Here is a 27,471-nt window from a genome sequence, read left to right on the forward strand (position 1 = left end):
TTGTGATGTCTATTGGTTGAAGTATGTATTTGGGAGGGAAGCTGCAAGCATCACTTAATCTTTATGGCAAGGTTAAAAAAAAGCCAGATGTCCAAGCTGAGAACTGCAAGCTGCATGTCATGTGATTTTAAAAATGTTGGTGTGAATGAAAGTCTCAGCTCAGCTGTGTGTATGGAGCTGTTCTTTCATTGTGTTTATTCTTCACTTGTGCAAAACACACAAGTTCAAAGTTCAGCTTCCAGATCAACATCAATGTTTCTGGCTTGGATTTTTAAAAACTTGAGATGTAGATGTTCTAAATGGCTCTGTGGTGTGTGCCTTCCTAAGGCCAGAAGCAGGCATGGTTCGCTGTAACCTCACATCTCTGCTGCATCTCCTGCTTTTGGCTATGTAGTTTTTATTTTTTCCCTGCCTGGGTCCCTTTGTGTCAGACTTATCACTGCTCAGTAGGTCAGAAGCTGGCTGGGTTGCTGTGCTTATTGAGCACTAGAAACCATGTAGATATGCTTGTTAATTGTTAAATTTCTGGAGTTTCAACACCTGAAATAGATGAAGTGGTTCCTAACTCAAGTTGTAAGGTATTAGTCCACAGCATTGTTCACAGTTCTTGAAGGTGGTATTTTTAAGACTGTTCTTTGCATATCTTATTTAACGTATTTGTAGCTTAAGACCAATGAAATAGTGTCAGGTTTTGATTGTTTTTTTCCTAAATGTGTGATATACTCAGAGCTCCTGCAGAGAGAGGGTTTGTTTATGTTGTGGTGTGTTCTGCTGCAGGAGCTTAATATATTAAGCATTTTCCCAAAGGATAGCTGTGGTCTTTAATTAACTTTTTTCCCATAGGCCTATAATGTAGTATTATACAATATTTGGTCAGTACCTTACTTTTCTACTCTTGTGTAGGACTTATTGGCTCTCGTTTCCTGAGGGAGCATTATGAGTGCAGACAGGAAGAATGCATCAAATGAAAGTTAATTGTGTTTAAGCTGTAAGAGAGAGATTGAACAGCTAAATATGCAGTTTCCTATGCTGCTAACCCATGAAAGCATAGAAAAAAATACTTCAATCACAGAGGACAAAATATAAAATATGTATCTAGCCACAGAAATCTTCATGCTTGATTTTGAAAGTTGTCTACAAGATAATGGAGGTAAGCACATGCCAGTATTTATAGTGGTTACTTCCTCAGGGAAGGAAAAATTCTACATGCAGTTCGAAGGCTGCTATGATCTTGTTATCCCAAATCTGTTGTGCACAGAAGCAAAGATGATGGATGGCATGTAGGAACTTATCCTGTTACATGTTCATCATAAGTCATTACAATGTAGTTGACAGTCTGTGGGCAGCTTCATGCCAGAGCCTTGTCTGGCATGGGTGCTTTTGGAGGAAACCAAACGGGTCACATCTGAGACTAGATTGAGAGTATCCTTCTGCAGTTACGAGCATTCTAGAATCAGCTCCATGGCTCACTGATGCAAAATTTCATTTTGTGCAAGGACATGAGTTCCCAAGTGGGTGATAACCTGAGAAATAGCAGCTGTTTCAGAGCAGGATTTCCAATAACCTTCTCATTTGAGATGTCCCTATTGCTTATAAGACATTTTCATTGGAAAAGCTCCAACTGTCAGCAGCAATTTACCCAGCAGGGTTTTGTTAGTCTGTACCCTAATATGTTTAATGGGGCTTTGTGAAACTGGGTCTTCAGAACTCTGATCTGAGGAAAGGTATTTTTCCTCTGGTTTTGGTTATCCTGTTCCAGACTCCTATTTTTAGGCTTAAAGCTTTATCTGATCTGAAATTTAGTAAGACAAAAAAAACCTGTGTCAAAAACTGCATGGCTTCTTAGTTATGTGCCATCTACTCAAAGCAATCTTCTCAAGTATCGAAATTTCAGGACAGCTTTAATTCAGATTTCTTTGAAAGGTAGCAATAGTTTATTCAGATTTATGAACCAGAGATCAGAGTGAACATGACTTGAGCATCCGGTTTGTAATGCAGTGAAAATGTGATGCTTGCCCTGAAGAGAGAGAGCTTCATTTCCTTCCACTAAATAGAGCTTAGAGTATGGGAGAAAGAGGGAATGGTGAAGGGAAGCCAGACCAAGTGCTCGTGTATGATAATTTGCTTGAAATCTGATTTGAATGTTGTCACAGCCTGTAGTGTGCTCAGACCAGCATCCACTGAATAAGAGCAGCTCAAAGCACTCCTTAACAGTGAGCATGTGTGTTCTTGTAAATCAAAATAATTAACTGGTGTGCTGGGATCTCATCTGCCAAATACACGTGGCAAGCTACATCACCATTGAGGCTTTATTACTTGGATGGTTGTAGCCTCTAGAGATCTTAATTGAGGCTTCATTGCACTGTTCAAGCACTTAATTAAAAAAAACATCATCCTCTGCCCCATGACTTTAGTCTGCTCTCCAGATGTTGCAAATACCTGCATGATCCTACTTCTGCTACTGAGAGTAACTTTGAAGATTAGTGAGATCAGCATAAAATAAAATCCCAGCTTACAGTGAACTCAGTATTTCTCTACTATTTGTGGTAAGGCCAATACTGATGTTGCTGTTTGACCAAGGCAAATGATTACCAAACATCTGTTCACTTGTTAGAATATGATAAACCTTGTCACAGCAGAATCTGAGAAGCTATGCCTGGTGTTCCCATGATTCACTCTGCATTTTATTATCAATACCATGTGACAGCATGTGACTGATGCTACTTCAAAACAGTGAAGGTATCTTTGCCCAGGGATTTTTACAGCCAATCCAGCTAAATAAAAAGTTTTCTGGAAGAGATCTTTAGGAAAAGCAAAATAAATCCTCCCTTCTCAGTGTACAGGAGTTCCCACATGCACCTGCTTGCTGCTTTTTGCAGGACTGCATAGATGAAGTACTGAAAAGCACTGGAGCTTTCCTCTCCTCCGGCACAAAGGCTTTTGTTAAGAATGCAGGCACACAGATGCTGTTGTGCTTCACTTGAACTGCTATGCCTCTAATCCCCAAACAAGATTTGGTTGAGACACCCAGGCTCTTTGTACAAAGCATATATTAGATATCACTTAGAGATGATATTTTAATTGAAATCTACAAAAATGTGCAACTGCATTCCCAGTTGAAAATGAGGAATATATTATTTAACTCATTTGTTAGCACATACACACAAGCTAGTAATTTTCTTTGATAGTTTTTTATTTGATAGGCTTTTCTCTGTTGGGCATTACAGAGACTGTCCTTTTATCAAATTATTTTCGTATGGTTTTTTTCCACAGCCTAAAAATGAATATAGAATTGATGCTACACTTTTAATCTCGGCAACAATGTATTATAAAAATCTCTCCTGACAGCAGATGACATTAACTGTGATTAAAATAAGTGGCAGTGGTTTGATGATGAGCTGTAAAGGGGTGCTTTTAACTGCCTTCTTAACCTTCATTTCTTTTAACGAGAAGTTAGATAAAACTGCTAGATAAAACTTGGTGTCATCAGGACTTAAGCACACAACTTCAGTTATAAGGAGATAGAGATGATTGCAGCTCATGTTTGTTCATGGAGAGATCTTGGAAGATATTGTAGGGATTTTTATTAAAAATATTGAATGGGATTGCTTTCCTGTACAGATAAAGGAGATGCCTGCATGACAAGCACAGTTCTGCATGGAGCTGGGAGCGAAGAGTAATCATGCACGTTCATTAATTTGTGATAATCTATGATTCAACACTGATTAAATCACCAATCTTATTCAGTCCTTACAAGGAAAGTCAAGTTATCAGCATTATTACATGGTATGTTCACTGAATATATAAGACCAATTCCTACTGAACTTGTACCTTTCTGCCAATTGAAGGCTACATATGCCATGGAAACCGTCACCAAAGGAGCTCCAGTTAGAATGCCATGGCACTTTGCACTGCAGTATCGGGGATGAGAGCAGGTCGTCTTTCCGTGTAACTACATGTGATAGATGCATCTGTGAAGTAATGACTACATATGATTTTTTTTCTTCCTTGTATGTACTTAGAAAGGATTGAAATATTTCAGATCAATTGGTAGTGGTGGGAAGGTAAAGGCACAGCTGTACATTTTTAACTGTTATCACCTATCCAAGCCTAAAGTCGATCTGTGGTGTTAAGGACTTATTTGGGCTATCTGTAAGCAAACACCTGTCAAAAAGGCAGCTGTTTTGATCAGTCTTCAACATCTGCAGTTTGCTAGTGATCAATATTATGCCAATAGAGATTGATTACTAAATATATTCTTCCCTTCCTGGAGACTGACAGTGCTTCCTGACAGAACACCAGATCTTCAGGGAGTGGTGTGATGGCAAGGCGCAGTTCTGTTAAGTTCCCTTACAAGATGAAGATACACGTCATGGTGCAAATGGTACTTGAAGTCTTCCTCTACGTATGGTGCCCATCTGTAGCTAAATATCCCCTGGAGGCTGGCAGTTCAGTTGTTACTCTCTTGATGCAGCTTGTTCCATCTGTCACTGATGCTTCAGTAGTTATTAACTGGCATATCTGAAATAACAAGGATCTGAACCTGTTCTGACCTGTCTAGAACTTGTCAGAACTTTTGGCTTCCTAAATTTAGAACCTACCTGAAAATACTGGTAGTTGAAGAGAGAATCCTCTGCTTGTGAGTTTTTAAAATCTTAGAAAAACAGTGCTCTGAAAGCAACAGGACAGCTTCCAGTACATAAGGGTCTCTCTCCCTTCATGTATGTGTCTGTATGGTGGTCTTTCCCATGATTTTCAATTTCAAGGAGATCTTAAAGCATTTAAATCTCTCATTCTCTCAGCTGATAAAATATGAAAGCACACTGCTGCTTTAGTATAATTCATTCCTCGGTAGACCTCAGGAAGCAGAATAATTACTTTTGAACAGCCTAATTTACAGTCTAATATTTATATAGGACTAATTCTCAAGTAATTAAGGATGTGTTTGTATTGAATTTCCTTTTAAAGAGTAATAACTTAAACCTAAAGAAAACACTGTGAGGTTTCACCCATTCCAAAGTGTGAATGTATTTCATTTTTAAAACTGCCTGTGGATAATACCTTCTGCATGTGAAATAAGGGAGAAACCTGTGCCTTTTAGATATAGAAGAACACAAGAACACTTATGTTAACGTGCTGTTTATTGAGAATTAAATTTGTTGCAGCTCGTGAGAGGCTAGAAAAACTCACTTCTCTGAACAGCTCCAGTTCATTCAGTACCTACATATTTTGCTTCATTTCTGATACCAGTGCAAATGCAAGGTGAGCTGCTGATCTGCGATCACAACAGGAGAGTGAAGGGTTCAGGTTGCATCTCAAATTTTTTGTTCTGGTAATCAAGTTCTGTGTAGATGTATGTTCACAGGTCACCAATGCAATTACTTGATTTCTGGCATCAAAAGACATTTCAGAAAGGTGAAATTGCACAGTTTCAAATGGAGTCTTGGAGGAGGAGAATTAGTTAAAAAAAATAAAAATAAAAAGGACATTAGAATGGGAATAAACAAAAGTGACACCAGCCATTTGTGCTCCTGCAAAGGCAGAAGAACATCTTTTATCTGTCATGTTTTTCCAGCAGTGGGACAGGAAGCATTCAAGTTGTTCACATGCATGGTGTCATCATGGATGTTAAGAGAGTGAAATGAATGGTTTTATTGCCATTTTCTGTTATCTTAACATTTTTTCCAAGTTATTTCCCATTTATTGCAGTGTTGCATGCCAAAGGTGCTGTGAAACAAAGGGTAGAGTTACTGAGATCGCCAGTATAGCATTTTGAAAAGCTGTGAAACATATCTAATTGTACCCAGCAGCAGGTACTCAGCCATAGTGTGCCTTTTACTGCTTCTGCAATTCTGATCAGGATCTCAAAAAAAAAATCAGACTTTGAGCAGTGTCCTTTGAGTCGTAACATCAATGTCTATGTTCCATTAGCTGTGAATTTCTCCTGTACTAAGCTCCTTGTCAACCTCTTATTTCATTTTCTCAATAGCTGACCTGTTTATTTCTAAAGATAGATTATATGAACCCCTTTCTGCCTTTATCCAGAGGTCTGAGTGTTTGTTTACATCTTTTGCACTGTCTTTGAATAATTCTTGTCTTTGAATGTCTTACTACTTTGCCCTCTGCTCTTTGGCAGTCTTCGTTGCACCTTTGTTCTGACCAGGGCAACCATGTGCATGTGTAGCCTCTGCTGTTGATTTTTACTACCTGTGCTAATACCATGTGCTTTGCAGTGGTTTCTTATTGCTTTATGGCAGTTGTAGCTCTTGTTCTTTTCTGGAGTTGTGCCATATTGTTCTTTCTTGTGGGCACAGACAAGTCTGTGTTGTAAGAAGTTCTACCAGGATGCTCACCTTGTGTTTGAAGTGCCAGCTGTTATGTCTCCTGGTGGCAATTGATTTTGCAAAAATTATCATCTAGAAATATGAAAATAAGTTTGCATCTCATTCATCTTTGGAGAAAAATGTGGTGGCTTCTCTTAGCCTAGTATGTAGATAGTGTGGTAAATCATATCAGAAAACATGTGTAATAACACATAATTGAGCACAGACTACTGGGTGACATGCCTTGGTCTGAAATCCTCCCATGAACAGCTTTTCTAAATAATGTATCTGTTGTAAGTCACAAGCCTGGAACAGAAATTACCACAAGTTATTTGAAAAGGCCTAATACATGGCAACAGCAGTCCTATAGTTTTTGGCTATATGGATTGATCTCGATATGGCTATAAAGGCATAAAATATCCATATAGCATCTTTTATTTAAAGACAACTCACATTTGATTCCAACATAGATGTATCTCATAGACAGTGATGCATTTTTCATGCCTGATGCATTACCTTTGTGAGTCCACCATGAGATGTGCATGAATAATTCATCTGAAAATTACAGAGATACAGAACTTGATAGAGCATTATGTAAGGATTTTCCTTTGTTTTGGGTAACGTACAACATGACCAATTGGTTGGTGCATGAATGTAGAATGAGCAGGGTTTGTTGAGTAAGTTGAAATCACTGCTCTGATTCTCCCCCAACCCCCCCCCCCCCCCCCCCAAATGATCCATGAGTATTAAATCTTTCCGTTTAATTATGCTATGAGTTGAAGGGGAAAGTGCACACAAAGAAATTAAATGAAGTCTATGAGGCATTAGTTTTCCATTTGCCATCTGTGAAGGAGCTCTCTTCAAAGTGTTTGTGGAAGTGCTTGCAAGTGTATGGAGTTGTTCAGCAGTAAGCATTCAAAAGCTAACTCTGTTAGATATGATGTGTGAGGCACAGAACAAAAATGCGTGGTGGGCTGTGAAGTACAAAGTTTGGGTCTGGTGCACCTGAGCTGTGGTAATGGGAAATATCACTACACGTGCTGTGTGTCCATCTCACTTCAGTGTCTGTACACAAACTGTTGGACAGGGTAGAAGACTCCTCCTAGAGGAAGGGATGCCTATGTTTGTCTCTCAGAAATATAAGCTGAATGTTTGGGTTGGTACACTGAGCAGGATGGCTCAGATGAGGAGCAAGTCTCTTGAGAATAATTAGTACAACTGAGCAGTGCTCTCTGAGTGAGTTTAGTTGAAGAAAACAGAATTTTTTGGCTGGATATTTGACAAAAATGGAATAAGAGTGTTGTGGGCCAGGTCCAGGAAGCTGTCTGCAGAACTCTGACACAAGCCAGTTATCTGAGTTAAGCTGGACTCTCGGAGCAGGTGAGGTGCAAGCATCATAGCCAAGCCTCCTCTTATTTTCTGTCCCTGCGATTGCACCTGTCTGCAAATGCTTTCAGTGCATGGCTCAGAACTTCTGGACTGGCTGCAATTTTTTGTACATGTTGTTTCAAATGCTGCTAAACATTTATTCATCACATAATCATATTTTTCAACTGAAAGAGGTTCTAAATGTAAGTGTCCCACTTGCAAGTGCCTCAAGCAGACAAACGTGGCACTTAAACTGTATGGTGATGTTGAAAAGGATTAAGGGGGGGGGAGAAGGAATGCACAGAAAAAGTCTTAAGTTCTGAATTAAATATGAAGCTTATTTCAATGTTTACTGAAGAGGAATGGCTCCTGTGCTTTAAGTTATGTACATAACACGCAATGGGTTGAGACTTTTATAACAATTAAGTATTTTTTTATGTGAGGAGTCACTACGAATAATGCAACGTGAGCTGGCTGAGCTTCTTTCAAGTAATTTTTTTCTACTATCCATTTACTATCCATTACTACATTGTCTGATATCTGTTTCTTGATTTGATCTTGATTTTGGATTTCTCAATTGAAATCTGGTGCTTTCAGTATGTACAATATGGAGAAGAAATCTACCGACATTATTTTGGTTAAAATTTATCATTGGTAACGTGGTGTCATTAAGGTTATTATGATTGAAAGTGCTTAAATGATTTGATAGCCTTTTTTTTTTTTTTTTTTTTTTTTTTTTATGCTGCAAGTTGCCCAGTTTGAATGAGAAACAAAGACTGGGCTGTTTAACCTTTGATTTTGTTACTTTATTTGTACTTCATGCCTTCAGAAACTGAGGAAACCAACTGCTGTGCAGGGCAACATTTAATCCAAAATGAAGTTCTGTGTTATTCTTTGTGAGTGGCTTGAAAACACTTCTGTCTGGATTAGGCCTGGAGTTTGAAGCTGGTTTTCATTTTCAGCCTCTGATGTCCACTTGTGGTACTTCCAGCTTGTATTTTAGGTATTCCTTTGTTTTCCTGCTCTATATAAGTATCCTACTCAAAAACAAATCCTAAAAAAAATCTAAAAGGCAGATCGTAGTTCTCAAAGCATTTGTTACAGCTAAATGGTCATTTTGTGGAACGGCTTTTGAAAGGCTGAAAGGGAATGAGTTTTAAAAGGCTGGAACTCCTTTTTTTAGCAAAAATCATTTGATTTTTCAAAATTGTCGTAATTCCAAAGTTGTCTCCTGCTGAACACAGCAGCTAGCGACTGATCAGAGAAATTCAGTAGGGCTGGTTAATGAGTGGTGAAGACAATACAAATGCAAATCTAGTGAACAGTTGCTTTTCACAGTTGGTAGGCTGTGTTGCAGGTGCATTTTCTTAATGAGAGTTAATTTGTCTCGTATTTTAATCTGACAATACGTGGTGTTAGTATGTAGGCCTACTTAAAGAGGTAAAATGAAGGGTTTGAGGGTTTTTTTTGTCAGATTGGCATTTGATTTTAGGTAATTTGTGCTGAATAGCAATGGAGGTTATGTGAAAGTCTTATTACTTAGATTTTTATGAGCCATTTTGATTATTTTGGCAAATCAAAGAAAGGCCAGATCTCCTTTTTCAGTTGCTTATAAATCCTGAGACTGAGATAAAACTGAAAAGGCTGTCACTGATCAAGATTTAGTCAGGAAGAAACAGGGCCAGAAGTGGATTCAGTACTGCAGAAAGTAATAAAACCTCATAGTACTGTTCTCAGTTATGCATGTATTCTCTCACACAAAGCCACGTTGCTCAGTTCAAGGAAGCATCACCTGGTGCATGACTTCCCTGGAACTTTCCTATATGGACATGGGAGCGTTAGTTTTCTAAATGGCTACACTTCCAGTGAAAGAAGTGCATCCCCTTTCTGTCAAACAAGCTGTCTGAACTATCCTAAACTGCTTGAATTAACAAAAGCAAACTTCACGTATTTTTACTTGGACACCCTTTAGCTGATATTGTTATTGGCTAATAAAATGTAAGAATAAGTATATTGTCCCGCTAGGAAGCTTACAATCTCCTTAAAACCAGAGGTTTTTGCTTGAATATTAGATAGTGGCCTGACTTAACTTTATGTAAGGTCTCAAAGCTTACTTTTTAACTCTAAGGAAAAGGAAAAGCTGCACTGGGCATAGGCAAAAGAGAAAGCTGGCTTTTCTGTAGTTGCTCATTAAGCATCATGTGCAAATTATCCATTGTTATCCTACTGTACTTTGTAGCCTTTTAAATCTCATATGCCTCTTGTATCGACTTGTTTTCATCCAGTATGAACTCTCATGAATATGGAATGCTGAAGTGTGGGTCAGAAATCAATAACATCCTTTTGAAATATTACCTCTATGTCAGTGACTTCTGCTTCAGGGAATCTAGTTCAATATCCTATCTTACACTCTTATAGATTACTTCTTTAGCTTCCTTATATTTGGAACATGGAAAGGGATATTCCTACTATTGTAAAGTAAATAACATAAAAAATCAATGTGTGAAAAAGGACCTTGATATCTCTGGCAGTTGGCAAGGAAATTGGAAGATTTTTCTTTCACTTGAGTTGTGATCCCGGTGAATAATAACTGAAATGCTCCATTACCAAGGTGTTTATACAATAAGCCAGTGACTTCGGTTTGGTCCCTAGAAGATGCTTGCAGAGCAAGAAGCAGAATGGCCTGTGATATCAGAGCCAGGAGTCTCCATGAAGGGGCAAAAAAAAAAAAAGGTCAAGTGATCTATTTGGCTCTCACACTTCAGGCAGCACTTGTTCAGCAAGTTGGTGGCACAGGATTGTATGTTTCCAATGGCGCTTCATGTGTTATTAGCACTTCTGCATCTATGCAATTGTGTAAGAATTGCTATAATAAAAAGCTGCCTATCTCAATCACTGAGTTCACTTTAAAGGTAATTTTTAATAAGAAAGTGGCCATGCAATTGTATGAAGCTAGATTAGAATAATGGTACCATGGGGTAGCTTGTCACATATTGCCTGTGGTGAGCTGTGGTGTTGCAGCAGGATGTTGCGCGACAAATCAAAATGGAGTAGGTATTTGCCAAGGGTTCTTCCTGATTCATATGGCAGGGATTTTTTCTGACTTCATTCAGAACCATAATTGAAACCAGTCAAGAAACTGGCTTGTGCACTACCTTTAGCACTTGTCTATGTATGCATATGTATTTCCTTCAGTTGGAGTTGATTAGCATTACCTGAGGAGTTGTACAGACATACTGTGGCAGTATTTGGGTTGAGATCAATGAATTATTCTACTTCTGGCTGTGGCTCTGATGCACAAGATAGTGGCACATGAGTTATGGTCATTGCTGAGTTGGTGCTGTGTGCAGGCATGGGCTGCAGAGACCATCAGTATCCACCCGAGAAGACAAAAAGAGGCCTCAGGGGCTCCAGGCTGACAGCACATGCCTGCACTTCATGCATTGCTCTCCAGCCTCAGCGCTTTCTGATGAGATTGCACTGCTTTGGTGCAGAGCTAGCTGACTCTGTAAAATGCACTTCAATTTGGGATAGATATACCCAATGCTTACGTAAGGAATCAGCAGTTTTACAGAAGCTTGTTTTGTGGACTCCCAGCTACTGTGATAAGTTAATTTATTTTGGTCTGGTCAGGAGAGTGATATACACAAATCTCCCTTCTGAGTGAAATCAAATACAACTCATTACTCTGCAGCATTTGGGATGCTGAAAATTTCAAGAAGCATATCCATCGAAACAAGAGCACAGCTCTGGAATCAGGTTATGATGATGTTTCTACTTCGAGTGGTACTGGATTTCCAAATAAAATAAATGCTATGGTTTTGATTTTAAACAATTGGATGACAAGTGGGTGACTCTTAAGATATCCTCACTTAATTATACCTCATTACTCAAAGCCTCGTATGAGATCTCTCTCACTTGTCATCTACAGATGTAAAATGTTAATGCATCACATCTGTGTTGCTAATATATGCTTTTGGGGTATTATGTAGGTTGCTCTGAAAGTTGTTTTCTGTTTCTTCCCATGGAAACGACAACAAATTTAGCGTGCAATAGCACTATTGGATACAGCAAACAGTTTTTCAACATAATCACCACCATTAGCGGTGCACTTTCACCAGCAATGAGAGAGAAACTGTATACTGTGCTTGTGAATTAAACAAATAAAAATCTGTACCAGCAGATGTGACCTGCTGTTGCCACTGCTGAAATGAGTTACTGACTGCCTCACTGTGCTAACATGCTCTGGTCACCACAAACCTTCAGCGAGCATCGGTGAATGCCAGCAGGCACCATTTTTGTCACATGTAGGAATTCAGTGGCACACCTTTGCTTCATGTGTACTTCCATGTCAAATGCTGTTCTGTCAGACTGCCCCGCTGCCATCTCTTGCATGGTGTCAAAATTTAACTGAATATTGGTAGGAAGGTTCAACCATACCAGGGTAGAGCTAGATGTATGCTGCCATACCATCGATATCTGCCTTGACATTGTGTGCAGCATAATAAAGAAGGCATTATGTTCAGATTAGCCCTCATATGTTAAGTGTGTCTATATATATATAATAGATGATGCTTCAGTTCGTGTTTCATGTGACTCATTTTAAGCAATATTTTTTCTTTATTCAATTTCTGAAAATCTTATGTATAAATAGTGATTTTTAGTAAAAGTTCTGAGAGCTTATTTGATGTAAGATTGATAACATTGCACACTAAACTGCCTTACTGTTCGTTTAACCATCCTGGTTAAATGTAGAGGTAAGAGTTCTCTTTTAACAAAGATCTGTCTTTCTAAATTACAAACAGCTTAGCTGGTTTTTTACCTTCTCATTTGTAGGAAGCTCAGATGTGGCTTGGTAAACAATGGCAATATTATCTGTAATCAGACACCTGTCCATCCCATTACAACTGTCACTTGTCCCATTTTTTATTCCTTATATGGAAAATGTTGGCACTGCAATGCAAGGGGAAGGGAAAAAAGCCGTGTGCTACTCCTTTTATTAACCCGTTAGTAGGTAAACCAGCCAGCTGATCAAAATACCCTGTTTTGGAGTCTTCACAAATGCGGGGCCGTGGAGGAAGATATGCAGGTCATATTCTGAAATGAAAGGTAGTTTGGTTTCATCTTTAGTGGCTGAAGTTGTTATAGTCACCATATTTACAAATGCATCGGCATCTGTACTAGGCTCTTTAAAATGCAATATCTAAGTACCTGCTTAGGGAGACAGTTTGTGATTTTTAACCTAGTCACTTTCACTCTTAATAGTAGAGCTCTTTATATACAAATCCTGCAGTCGGTATTTCTGCAGCATTTTATTTCCAGTGCTGCTGTAGACTGAAACTTACGAGACTCAGCGCTATTGTTACTGAAGGGCTGTGTACTACATGATTAGCTTCCTTAAAAATGATATTTAATGTTAAGCTGTTTTCCCCTTAATGAAAAATGATTGTTTGGACTCGTGCCAGCCTGAAATACAAAGGCCATTTGTGATAAGGTAATTTCTTCCACATGAACTCGATTGCTATAGCAGTGTATCAGGGTTTCCTCAGGTGCACTCTATTGAACCATCCAGTTTTCTCTGGCCTGAATTGGGATATATGATTTTTACATGCACTGGGATTTGTGGTTATTTCTAAGTCATTTAAAACAGCTTTTCCTCTTTGAATGCAGTAGGTGCATCTACGATCATAAATCTAGGTGACAGAACATAAAATTTACATGGAAGGTCTAATTTATCCTCTTCCAACTGATAAAAAAGTGGGGTCGCTAGTGGGTAGTAAACTCAGATGCAGTATAAAGGTTTTACCTGGAGGTGCTAAATCATCTGACCATATCAAGCTCATAAGGCTGTCTTTGTTAATAACTACAGTGTGGATTATCTGCCACTGGTCAGGGAGGAGCATGAGGGAAGGTCGGTATTTGCCAATATTTTTCAGGCCTTCGTGGTTCGCTTTTTGTCACTCTGTGATCACACAATTTTTCATTGGGTTATTAGCAAAATACTGGGCAGTGAGGCAGTGTTGCGTGCCTTCAACAATATATAACATTGTCATATATAATTACTGTACTGTTACAGTACAACTCTGCAGAAATATGTTGAGGAGTCCTGCTAATAGACAAATTCCCCTCAGTTACAACTGGCACCATGAAGCAAGTCCATAGCACTTCATGTGTGCAAGCACACAGGTGCCTGTACATGCAGTATGTTGATAAAGACTATAAACTTGATTTTCAGAAGGTCTTTTTTATATTTCCCACTTCCCACTTCAGATTAAGTTGTAGCATTTTCCCTTGCAATTGTACTGAAATCTTGTCTGCAACAGGCTGTTCCCTGCTGAGCCCAGGCTGCCTGTGTAAAAGTTAAGCAGGCGGTGAGCATGTTGTAACTTGAAGGGTTTAGGCAAAGGATGGATTTCTTTGAGAGCTTCTTTTGAAAGCTGAAAAATCGATGAACCCTGATACTAAACTTCAGTGTGGCTGAAAAGCAAATTGATGAGCTGAAGTAGAGGCTTTTTTCACCAGATATTGATGAGGCTTTTTTCACCAGATATTTTACACGAAACTTTGTTAAAAGCAGATGTTGAACTCTAAGATTACTGGTCAGGAAGTCTGTTCCTTATAAAACAGTGCTGTGTGTTACAGGGTTATATGTTGCATTTTGGCCTGCAATTGGATTAGAACCAATCAGGAGGTTAATCCAAGCATTTGGAAAAAATGATGCAGAATGAACCATTGAGAATAAAAAAGCTCTTCTGCATGTTATTACTTGAAAACAAAAAAAGATTCACAGTTGTTAAGATCCTATACTGAGTTTGTCAGTACTTGCTGAGTTCAGGCCTGGATTACCAAAGGAACTCTCAGTGCTGACATGATTCTGCTCTGCTTGAAATCAAAAGGAGCTGGGGTTACATCAATGCTAAGAGCCTTTTGAGAGCCTCACTGCTGGGCTCCTTGTGCCTCTGTCCACCTGTGGGAAAGAGACATTGTGCTATGTAACAGGTGGGCTGCTTGGGAACTTGTGGTTGGGCAGCGTGCCACAGAGTAGCATGCCAGTATTGCTGATCATGGTAGCAATCAGCGCAGACATTGTTCTAGTTTTGGTGCTTCTCAAGGAGATGTATGCAATTATTTTGACTCTCCAAGCAGTGCAGTAAATGTTGTCAGACTGTAGTGGAAATGCTGAGTTGTGGTTTGGAATGGAGACTGGGCACCTGGTGGGAAGGCAGGGTCATCCCAGGGAGCTCAGGTGCAATGTGCCTGAGTGATGGAAAGGGTAGAGCCAGGATGCACCCCTTCCCAGACCTCATTCAAGGATTGGCAGTGGAGGCAAGGGGATTTTGCTGGAGGTTCCTGTGTGCCTGTTTGGACTTCAGGGCCACTATGAAAGGGCCAGAAGAAATGAATGCTATGTCTCTAATTTTACGAAGTTGTCTACTTGAAATATCTTGGGTTTGAAGGGGAAATCACAGAGTCAAGGACTTTTCTGCATGTAAAAGTATATATTTTTTTTTATATATCAGTGCATTTGAAACTTCATTTTTTTATATTTCTGCTGTCATTTTTTTTTTTTTTGAAAGAAAAGAAATACAAGTAAAATTTGAAATCAGAGAAGTATAAAGGCTGTTTAACTCAATAGGCAGCTCAGCACTGCACAGTATTTTGCTCTCCTCAGGTGGAATGGAGGAGGGAATAAGAAAGATAAAAGTGTGAGAGCTCATGGGTTGGTGAGATGGAGAGTTCACTTGTTAAGCAGAAGCTGCATTCACAAGCAAGGCACAACTGGCAATTTGTTCACCAGGAATTCCCCATTGGCAGGCAGGTGTTCAGCTGCTCCTAGGAAAAAGGAGCTTATGGGTAATGGTTTCTTTGGAAGACAAATGCCATCACTCTGAATGTCGTCTTCCTCACTTTCTCCTTCTTTACTGCAGCTTTTGTTGCTGAGCATGATGCCATATGGTATGGACCGCATCTTGAGTCAGTCTGAGTCCTGGCTGTGTCCCCTCCCAGCTCTTTGTGCACCCCCAGCCTGCTCGTGGGCAGGGCAGCATGAGAAGTAGAAAAATCCTTGGCTCTGCATAAGTGCCACTTGGCAATAACAAAAACGTGTGCTATCACCCTTATTTTCATCAAAAATCCAAAACACAACATCATACAAGCCTCTACAAAGAAAATTAACTCTATCCCAGCTGAAACCACAACAAAAGACTGAAGTAGCTTAGCATCCAATACCATCTCCTTCCTTTTCTTAGTTCCCTTCATCCCTCTGTTTATTCTGGGACAAGAGATGCCTCATGTTGGCTGCTTTTGTGTAATGAATCAAGGAGAAAGAAATGAACACCCACAAAACAATCTGCTGGTGGCAGACCAAGGTGATCGTGTCACTGTTATTATTTTGAAAGCAGTCAGTGAAATTGTTCTTGGAAGGATGTTTGATTCATCTGTGGCACCGAGTTGAATTCTGGCCTTTTGCTGATCTGCTGTCCCCTGACAACAACACTGGTGCTACAGATCAGGAACAGGGCACACAGTAGCAATGCAAGCCATGGCAGATAGCTTTTCAGGCAGTGTAAGCTGGTGGGCTCATTGGCCTCCTTTGGCAGTTGAACTGATCAGCATAGTGAGGTTCCTATGCCTGCAAAGGGGACAGACTGCTGTAGGGCTTGCTGGCTGATACTAATATCCAGAGCTCCATTTCCTTTGATTTCCTGTTTAAACAGACTGGTATTAGTGTCATAGCTGTGTTTTGTGCCTGGCAGCGCTGCTACAATGAATGATCTGTCAGCATTTTTAGGGAAAGGTGCTAATTTCAGGCAATTACAACTCAGCAATAAAAACCTGCTTCAAGCAGGAATATGAAATACAAATGTTTAGTAGAGGTGTAAATATTTAAGTGTAATCTTTTATAACAGTAGCTTAGCAATTTAAAAGTGGTTAAGATAAAACCTGCGTTTCTACTTCAGAAACTAACTTTTCCTGCTGGCTGTACAGGCACTGAGTATGTTCTGTGGTAAGGATTCAAGTTTGTCTTCAGGGATCTGTTGTCTGGGTTAGCTGAGAATTTGAAATCATGGATACCAGCAACACTGCAATAACTAACAATTCAGAGTTAAGGGCTCTTACAGCTTGCATGCTACATGGAATGAATCCCTAACTGTTCTTTTTTTTCACTCTTAGCAAGCAGTTTGTTAGGCTGAGACTTCCATTGCATTTGCCTACTTTAGGAGTTTGTCATGGGCCTCTTTGCTCACTGTTTTGTTTGCTCTGCTTTCTGCAGGTTGGCAATGCTGACTGTCTTTTCATGTAAAAACTGTGGGTTTTTTGGTATCTCTTTTTTTTTTTTTTTATCTCTTACCATTTTGAAGATAATCTTAAGGTCTTTAATAGACTTATTAAAGTCTAAGAAACTATTAAGAAAGTCTTACACTGTGAAAAGCTAGTGATTACATAGGAGTTTGTCAGAGCCTCAGCAGCTGTCCAGTATGGGTGCTGCAGCTTAAACAGGCTGAGAAATACCCTGGAAGACACTTTCTCCAGCCAGGAGTGTTTTACTCCTTATGTTTTACTCCTTTATGTTTTAAGCATAAGAAATCTTTCCAGCAATTACCTTTATTTCATATTATTAGTTATACCTCAATTTCAAGTGCAGTAAGATTTGAATGAGACTTTGATTATTTGTTATATTGGTGCCATGATTAAAACCGTAGAAAGAGCTTATCTTGTAAATAGTGTTACTTCAAAGTGCAGTCTATGGACATTTTAAAGTTTTCAGGCTGTGATGTAGCAATCGATTTTTTTTCTTTGTTTTTTTCAGTCACCCAGAATCAAAGGTGCTTTGAATGAGTTAGAGTAACAGTTTCCCTTTGACCTCCTTGGGTAATAACACTGCATAAGAACACACTGCTTGTGCTCTGCTTTACCTGGGCTGTCTGGTAAACCTCACTGGCATGGTGGCAACACTGGGGAAACTTGTGGCTCCCCTCTTGGAGTGTTTAGATTCAGTACAATTTTCCGAGATGTCTCTGTAAGACTTCCTGTAACAGCTTCCAGTTAGGAGTTGACTGTCTGGGACAACCTCAGAATTGCACAGCAATGTTTCTGTGGTCACACAGCTTCTGTCAGGCAAGTATCTTCTGAAGAGCCATACATCCCTGGGTAGCTGTCCTAATTTTGATGAGATTACCTGTACAGAAAGAGACTTACAATGTAACTGGGGTTATATAGGCTACCCTACATCTCTATGGCCTCTATTAAATTTGGGATTCAGAAAGTATTGCAACCTTGCCTTTTTTTTCCTCTCAGAACTGCTTGGAACATTCCTTTCTCTTTACCCTTTCCATTTAAGTAAATCTTGTTCTTGCTGACAGCCATGGTAATTGCTTTATATAGAAAGAAAGTCTTCAATTCTCTTTCTCTATTTTTTTTTTATATTATGCAACCTTCCACAGATAAGTTTAAAAGGACAGAAAAATTCATGGTGTTTTCAATAAGAGCATGTTTTATGCTTGCCTGCTGCTAAAGCAGAGACAACACTGCCTTGATATGGAAATGTTAGGGACATAGACCTGTATCTAAGGCAGTGAATGTTTCTTTTATTTCTTATCCCACTTTACTCTGGTTGGTATTAATTTTAAACTTAGCATTTGTAGCAATAAAATAAGCAAAAATCCTGAGGCTTTATTCTTATGTGGTTTTGTGTTTATGAGCCAAGTCCTCAGGCTTCAAGTGAGACTTTGGCCCCTTTTGTTTTCAGAAACAGGTGTGAACTCCACAAATTATATGGAAGCACTAGGACTACACAGAATTTGGGCTTCAGGCATCATTTGTTACTGGTGAAATTACAGAGTGCCCGATGTGGATGGATGGGGCAAATGTGTAAAGTCTTTGTACAAAACTCTACCTTCCTAGCTGCTCTTATGATACAGGCCAACTATGTGGTCTCAACATTGCCCTGTGGCTTTTAACTGTAGCCCCCTGTGATGTGTAGCAGCCAAAAACCACGTCTTTGGCCACAGATGCCAGCAAAGAGGATGTGCCCTCAGTGTGTGACTTGAGCTAGGGGAATGTTATTCTTTGCTTTGTGATGTGCCGCATCCTGAATTCTCTGCTTTTCCAGGGTTCTCCATGTTACAAGCAATGTAGCATAAGGTTCAGCTCCACTCACGCTCTTTTCCAATGATTTTCATTTTGAAGTTGGCCTGACTTTCACAGAGCAAACTTGGAGCATACAGAGAAAGCTGTGATATGCCTTCTGCACTTCAGCTCATGGATTGATTCATGTCAAGATTCTAAAGATTTTAAAATTTAAAATCAAATTAAGGAATACGTGGTGCTTGGCAGTGGCACGTAGGGCTGGAAAAATGCACTCAATTGTGTTTAACTGCTAGACAAATTTTCACAGCCTTTGATTTAATCTCTAGAGCATTGACAGGAAGATTTGGCCCAGTACTTCCCTATTTAGCTGTGCTATTTGGCTACCAGACTGGAACGGAGAACAGCAGGTATTATCATGTTAGTGGAAGGCATCCTCCAGCAAGTTCTGTCCTCGGATGAAGCTGAACAATGAAGAAGCAACTATTTCTTGCCTGACTGAAAACTGCTGGTGAAATTGGACTTGCCAGAATGCAAAAATCTCATATTTGTTTCTTAGGAGTAGATGTCAGACTGTGTTCTTCTGCCTGTGAGAATCCCCATGCTGCTTAGTGCTCAGCACATGAAACATTTTCCATGGAAAAACTTCTAAGCCGCAATGCAGGCATGGCCTTAAATGCTGTGACTGTCCAGAAAACAGGACCTTCTGAAGCTATGAATGAAACTCATTTCTATGTTTTTCTTCCTCCATTATCTTATTACTTGCGACTGTATGATGATGATGACTGGATAAATCTGTATGATTCATCTAAGGAAATGCAAGTTGTCTTTCTGATATAACTGCAAAGAGATTTATATGTGGAATGTATATTTGTAAATCTTTTTAAGGGTGCCTATGTTATTTATGGTTGTTTTAGTTTTGTTTGTATGCCATATGCTCTCTTCTGTTCAATGGTTTTTACACCATCAAGCTTTTTAATGCATTCAAGCATTAATCACTGCAGCCTGTGCTCAGTTCCCCAGCTCAGGAGCCATCTATTACATTCCAGCATCCACAGCCAAACAATCTAATTTTTGTTGTTTGTTTTAGCCAATGGTTCATAAACCCATGGCTGTTATTGCACTAGTAAAGTTTTGATATATCGTACTGATGTGTTTGCCATTTTCCTCTCTCCTATCTTAGAAGTCATGATTAAAATGGGAGCTCTGTCATAGGAAGATATTACATGGAAATTTGTCTGATATCATACATTTAAACTCATGAATTATAAATCCGTAAATACTGGACCACAAAAGCTGGCTTGACTACACCAAGAACAATTACTCTCTTTTCAGACTCTACTGCTCCCTGCTTCTCCTGCTCTTTGAACCTCCACTCTTCTTGGCCTCCCACTACTTTTAGTTTCCATTCACTCAGAGATTCCCACCCTTTTTGCCACTGCTCATGCTGTTTCAGCCATGGGTATCCCAGCCTTTTTGAACCTCATGCCCCACTCAACCTTCCACTTTTTTTTTTTTTGCCTTCTAACTTTTGCCTCCATTTCCCAATGGCCTCAATTCTCTTCTTGGCCTCTACTCTCCATTGGAGCTTCCATCCTTTTTTGACTTCCACTCATTGTGCCTTGGGAGATTAAAAACGCATTCACACTTTTCCTGCTGGCTCCTACAGACCTGCCATTTCTCCAGCCTCTAAGATCTTTTGATTTCATGTATGATTTGAGCCTTCACTCTCAACTGAGTCTCCTCTTTTTCTCTCTCTATCTTTTTCAGCCTCTACTCACTCTATGCCTCCCACTGCTTAAGGCTTCCACTAGTTATAAATTTCATGAAGTGAGCATTTGTGACACAAAAATCTCTCTGTAATTAAAACGTGAATCACCAAGGTGAATTCATTTTTCAGCCTGCATTGCTCAGTGGGGGTTGATCCTGTCCTGAATTTGCATGTATGTGAACTTCTTGAGATGATTAATGGGGTAAAAGTGTGTGTAAATAACAAGGATTTGGAGTTCTGCTTTTCTCAGATGTAGTTGTAAATATCTTTGAGTCTATTTGGATGGTTTCTGAAGAGATTTACTTAGGTGTGTGAAATCAAACTGCTGGGAAAGATAATGCAGTTGTGAAAGGTTTGTCCTTCTTTCCACCAAAAAGTCCTGGTATTATTCCTCATGTGTGAAATAGAGCATGCATGCTGCATTAAAGATCTTGTCATGTTGGTTATCTTCTCAGCAGTGAATATGTTGACTTGATAATGGGGTAATCTACAAATAACACATTAAGTACAACTTCTGTGTGAATGAATAACAAAAATGATTCATTAAAAATGCATGAAGACAGATGGCTGTGAAATAAGAAAATAGCAGCTGCTGATTCTCGTACAATTCTTAGGAGCACGTTCTTAGCTGAGGTGCTTGAGACTATTCCAGAAGCAGAGGAGAGTGAGGACAGGAAACCTGAGGTGAGCTTGCCATTTTCTAAGCAGTGCACAAGTAATTGCAACACCGGGCTTGGGGTCTGAACTTCAACTTTTGCAAGATGCTTTCAGATGTGTATTCTCAGGTGTTTAAAGCATGTTATACAACATGTGATACTAAAGGAGATTTTTGCTGTGACTGGCTTGAAAGCAAGTTTCAAAGAGTAGCGTAGAGTAGGATTTCTATAGTCATGGTGTAAAAGCAGTTTGTCTGTAAGATTTATAACGCACACAAAGTATAAATAAATCAGATTTGCAGTATATATAATAGCTGGATGCAATGAGCCTTCTGACACATTGTTTTAGCAGTCAAAACTTATGAAAAGTTGGTCTGAAAGAAATTGCTTGAAAAGGCCAACCCCTAGACCAAACCCTTCTCAACTGCAGTTAGCATAATGTGTGTTCACCAGGTTTTATTTGCTTGTGTTTTCCTCTAAATTTCACTGCTGGTAGAAGAGTAATGTCTCCGAATGATTTATTTTCAAGAAAACAAAGACCAGCTGCATCTTTCCTAAATGTACAAACATTTGAAAGAAAGAAAATCCATTTATCTCCAAACACCAGCTTTCCATAGTCCCTTAATTTAGAGGAGTGTCCGTTAAATGGCTGATTAGCTTTGTATGCTTTATATGTACTTCAAGAGAAGCAGTCTCTTTAAAGTTTGTAGAGATTTGCTATTATCCTTAATACTTGGTTATTTATTTATATCCTCTTTCTTGTTACTTCACTTATTGCTAGCCTCTTTCGCATGCTCATGGAGTTGCCAGTGTGTTCAAAGTATTTAAAACTGACTTCATGCTTGATTTCTTTCTGTAAGCAAGAAAGCTGCTTATTTTCCTGCTTTTAAAATCTCCTCAGAACACACCTTCTCCCCTGTTCTCACTGGCTATCTCTTCCCTTTCAGAAGAAGGATCATGGTGCAATAGTAGCCAGCAAGGCTCATCCGTGGAGTTCCTCTAAAATCATCAACAAAGCCCTGGAGCTCCTGACAGGGAACACCCTGCAGCCTGTCCTGCTGCCCTCTGCTAAGTGCCCTCATTGGTTCACAAAGGAGGCAGAAATCTTCCCTGCAGGTGATTATTGGACTTGCCCAGCTCTTCTGAGAGGGGTGTAGCACCAAACTGCAGACAAATGTCTCGGCTAGTTACTGGTTGACACTGTCTTAGTCACCTGCTTCTTTGTGAGGCTACTGACCTGTGTCACTGATGTCTTTGTGCTCTGTTATGTTCTGTAAAAAGCACCATTCTTCAGTGCAAACAGCACAGATACAGAACTGCCTGAACAAGTGGGATTCACTTGAGCTGGCAACTCTTTGTATTTCTTATATCCCAACGAATTTAGGATATAAATACATGTGGTTATCTTGACTTGCCTGAGTCATAACATAGTGAAGAAGTCCTGATTCTAATAGGTGCATTTCACTAGTGGATTAAATTGCCCTCCCATTTTGGAGGAGGTGGAATCTTGTGTGGCACAGCAACTGTTTTTGTTTGTTTTTAATAACCAGCTTTAAAGCAATAACAGGCACGTAGCGTCAGGCAGATATATTCTGGTTTGATTTCAGGCATTACACAAGGGAATAGACTATTTCTGCATCTCCCCCTAGAGCTCTTTAGCAGCTACAGCAGCAATAACAATAACAGTCTGGGTTATTAAAAAGAAAAAAAGCAAATATCGCACAATGATTCCCTTAAGAAGTAGCACAAAGCCATAGGTCCATGGTGAAGGCTCATAGAATGGAGCATCTTTCCTTCCACTGTAAGAACTGTGCATGTAAATAACAATATACAAGTTTTGCACGATTACGAGTTTGGACATTCAGGAGAAATAGGTTATCTTTCAGTTCTTTCAGTTATGGAAAAATATCAGGCTTGTGACCACAAAGGTCATCTTCTCTACCCTTGCTAATGTAGCAAAATTAATTCTCTGCTGAGCTTGGAGTAATTGCTGAGAGAACCTTTGGAATTACAGTGTCAGACTAATACCCATCATGGCTACCTGGAAAACTGCAGTGAGTTGTGATGTGGGTCTGGATAACTCTGTGTAACCCTGACTGATGGGCTTCAAGGCTTGAGAAAGAGGAATGTTAATAGAGGGAGGAGCTGATGCCTTTTTAATGGGAGAGGGTCAGTGGGCTGGCAGGAGAATCGATGAACTGCCAGTGTAATGCGCTGTGCAGCACTGAGGCAGTGCCATGCACTGTGTTTTAAGAGCATGGTGACTGTCCCCAGGAAAAGGTGCAAGCTCACCTCTTTATGTGAGTCTCAGACTTCCCATATAATACAGATTTAGCTGGCTCTTCCTTTCCTTTCTTTCTGCATTTCATTTTTTTTTTTTTAATCTAAAATGATTGAAAAAAGAGCCTTTAGGCTCTTCTCTGCTGGAAATCTCAAGAGGATCTATTTTGGATTTGCCAGGTGGTTATTGGGTGTTATGTTTGCACGGTGAGAGGGAAAGCCAAGGTTAAAAGACAAGTTCAGTAGTGGTGCTGGAGGGAAGAATTGCACAAATCTTTTGTGCTCTCAGCATATGTTTGTATGAACATTTCGTCAGAGCAGAAAAAGCAGAAGTGAATCTTCTCTCTTATCAGATTGGAGGAAGGTGGTAGCATTACAGGAATAAGAGTATGTGACCTTTTTTTTCCCATTCAGAAGCAGATGTGGGGGTAAGGATTGTACTGGAAAATGTAATCCTCTGAATGTGTAGCTGGGGAGAAAGGGAGAACTCAGCATTACAGTGAATGGAGCCAGGTGCTGTGCCATAGTTTTCTAGTTGTGGCAGACATAAGAATGTCTTCTGATTAAGTTTTAAGTTGTCACTTACATCTTTGTTGCCATCTTATACTTTTTTTTTTTTTTGCATCAGTAGTTATTGTGTTGTATTTCATTAATTGATTTTTTTTTTATTTTTTTTTTTTTGCCTTGATTTGTTTGGAAGGCATTGGATTGACTTTCTCTCCTCAGAATTTTTGAGGCAAAAGTTACCTAAGTGTTAAAAGAAACTCTACTTTGCAGTGAATACATGATGGATATGGTTACACTGTCAGCTGAGAGCTATGCTAATGGAAAGCATATAAGAAACAAACGTGAAGCACGTTAGTGGGCATGGTCAATGGTGGTGCACGGTGGTATAATTCAGTGCTCTTAGAAGGTCTCTCTCTGACTGTATTTCCACTGCTAGACATTTTGCCTTATATGAAAATGCTCCAGAAAATCATGTTCCACCTACAATAGCCAATGTAATTTTTTCAGATTTAGAGGAGAAAAGCCCTCTTCATTCCTTTCTCATTTCACATTCTCCTTGTTCTTCAAAACAAGGCATTAATCAATGACAATAGAAACTGCTACTCTTAGGGCTGTCAATGTTTATAGCTTTGGGTTTAATAGCAAGGACATAAATACATACTTTTCATTACAGTTTTGCTGTTATTTGCTCATCATCCACAGTATCTGATATTACCATAACTCTTTGGTTGAAGCTATTAAAGTTATGATTTGTAGCTCATATTGGCACGAAGCAGCCAGCCATAAAAACGCATAAAAAAAAGCACACAGATTTAGATACAACTATTAGGCAGTATCAGTCATTTTCTCACTATTCACATAAGAGCAAATCTAATCTTAGTATCTTGTACATTTAACTTTCCTTCCGTATCTTTCACGTCTTTGTCCTGCAAAATCTCTTCAACTTAACCTACAGCCATGTTTGCCGTTGCAGGTGCAAGAATCTGTTTGACTTCATGGCCAAGTGCTGCTAAGCAAAAACAAGTCTGTTTCTATCAGACAAAAGAAGCAGCTTGATGAGAGCTTAAAGAAAAGATGACTTGAAACTATGGTTACTATGGGCCACTGTGGTGCCCAACAAATTCTGGGCTGTGATAGCAAGGCTCCTCTAGGGCACTTCTTTATGAGGACAATCTCCAATGGAAAATCTTCACAGAGAAGATTTCCATCTCTCTATGATCAGCATTGCCTCAGAAATTCCTCCAGTGGATCGCTGCCCAATAACTTTTTATCCAGGTTTGGAGGATTACGTGCTGTCAATACTTTGGCCTGTCTACAAGTGAGTGGGTAGAAAGACAATGAAGCAGTAAAACTTGCCTACTAATTAAAGATGGCCAAAGTGAAAATAAAGCCTCAGTTGAGACTTGTCAGGAAAGCACATGTCTGAAGATGGTGACTTAATGGGTATAAATCATTCATCTTCTGGCAGACAAACTTTCCCTCGGCTATGGCTTAAATTACTAACAAGAAATTCTAGATCAAATTCTGGTTTGATTTTAACTTTGCTCAATCTTGAGTTGTTGCTGAGCTGCTCAAGGATATGAACTAATCTTTCTGTCTTACAGGGAGGAACCCACATTCGTGTGTCCCTAACCAAAACGCACCATCTTTACTAGGTTTTGAATTAAGGACTCCAAGCTATTTCATACTCTGTGTCAGTTTAAATTTCTGTTCATGCACTGTATCATAGAGTGCAGATTTACAAAGTATATCATCAATGCTCTTTCATCTGTGCTCCTTCAGAACTTTCCAGTCAGATGTTGGCAGAGACTTATTTTTGCTAGATTTTCCCAGCTTTCTGTGAATAATCCAGGTTTATACTTAAGTAACCCAATATTAGGATTTGTTTTAGCCTCTAAAATTTCTTATGGCTATCAAACAAAATGAAACATCATTTAAAATTATCTTTATACAGATCTAATTGTATTCCTTTCTGAAGAATTAGCGCAGTTAGCAGTTCAGAACAGGTTTGATTTATATTTAAAGACGTTATTTTCTATAAGCTACTAGGGGCTTGTGGTATCTGCTTCAGAAAAGACCCAGAAGTGAATGCATTTCTCATCCCTCTTTCTAGCAGCTCAATTGCTGCATTGTCATCCAAGCTGATGTCTCAAGACACTGACTGTGGGGTTCTTTTGTCTTATTTGCTTGCGCCATTGTGGTGTGATATTGGAGCAAATTTAGGTTATGTACTGCACAATCTCTTCTTTAATAATGCTGCCTAGATGCCTTTCCAAAGCATCTCTACAAAACATTGTTGTTGCCAGGGTTAGCCCTTGCAAATTCAATCCAGTAATGGTTTAGGAACTTCCTGAGCTGACCAGTTTATCTTCTTAGTCTTCTGTTCATTCCAGCTTGCACCGTAGTTCCTAAATAATGGTTGTCATCTGGGTACATCACCTGCTTAGTATTATTCATTTTTTCCCATCAAAGCCTTTCTGATTTTGAAACGGCAGTCTTTGTCTGACTGTCTTAGAAGCCAAATCACCTTTACAATGGTTTTGTCATCCCATTACTGAATTTTAATGCTGCTGCTTTTTCTTGGGACTTTCAGTCAAATATGTACTGTAAACAATTTGTTGTGCTGTGTGGTAGTAAATGACGCCAACATATTGAGAGGATTTGAGGGTAGAGGCTGAATGCTTCACCTTTTCTAATAATCAGCCTCTGAATCTTCTTAGGATCCCTGTGCCTGCAGTGGGTGACAGGACACTGTCAGTTGAAATCTGTGAAAGCGCATTTACCTGTAATCTGTAGCATGAATGAGCAACATGCAAATTGTTTTCCTTTTATAAAATGCAAAACTGAAGCTTTGTGCTTGCGAGGCAGGCACAGCTGTCCCCAGCCTTTACTCTAAACGCTTTAAGATTCAGAAAAGACTTTCTAGCTACAGAGAGATAGTAAGCAAGACCCATGAAAAGCCTGTGAAAGCTGAGATTTCAGACTCAGGTTCTGGATTAGGGCATCCCAGGGGAATCCTGCAGCCTGCTTCTTTTGTAAATTAAATGCTGTTCTGGCAGAGAGAGGAAGCAATGGTGCCGAGCTCTCCTTGGATTCACCCGCTCTGGAGGCCTTGGCTCTATGACTTGATGCACAGCTGCTGTGCTTTGGCATCCCCTTCTTCTCATATTCCCATCAGCAGTGTTACTGCAGAATTTGTATTTCAGTACCACACAGAGGACATTTACTTTGAAAGAAACTAGAAGTGTCTCAGAAGAGAGATGAAACACCTCACTGGCATGCATGGTGACGTGCCTGAGGATCTGCTGTGTCAGCAGTTCGCTTCCTTTTTCTCTTCTTTTCTAAGAATGCAGTGAGAGTGGAACCTGTTGTGGTCTTGTGAGTAACTTGCTGTAGTGTTTCCAGGTGGTCTGTCTAAGTAAGGGTTTTTGTGTCAGTGTTTAAACAAGCTTTCTTTCTGCAGCCCTGTGTGTGAAGG

General features: G+C 39.5%; 1 protein-coding gene and 1 long non-coding RNA gene across 3 annotated transcripts in view; one reads left to right on the plus strand and one right to left on the minus strand.

Annotated features, from left to right (window-relative positions):
- Positions 1 to 18,028, plus strand: part of LOC128078626 (uncharacterized) — a 35,109-nt gene extending 17,081 nt beyond the window's left edge. For both annotated transcript variants that reach the window (XR_008205731.1, XR_008205732.1), the window contains 3 exons: positions 16,652 to 16,737; positions 17,503 to 17,894; positions 17,991 to 18,028. This is a non-coding gene — a long non-coding RNA (uncharacterized LOC128078626). The remainder of the gene's footprint in view (positions 1 to 16,651; positions 16,738 to 17,502; positions 17,895 to 17,990) is intronic.
- The window catches only part of SHQ1 (SHQ1, H/ACA ribonucleoprotein assembly factor), a 1,172,872-nt gene that overhangs the window by 112,506 nt on the left and 1,032,895 nt on the right, over positions 1 to 27,471 (minus strand). The gene's annotated exons all lie outside the window — the stretch shown is intronic.

This window comes from Tympanuchus pallidicinctus, unplaced genomic scaffold (genome assembly GCF_026119805.1).
Source record: "Tympanuchus pallidicinctus isolate F22 unplaced genomic scaffold, pur_lepc_1.0 scaffold17, whole genome shotgun sequence".
NCBI classification, from domain to species: domain Eukaryota; kingdom Metazoa; phylum Chordata; class Aves; order Galliformes; family Phasianidae; genus Tympanuchus; species Tympanuchus pallidicinctus.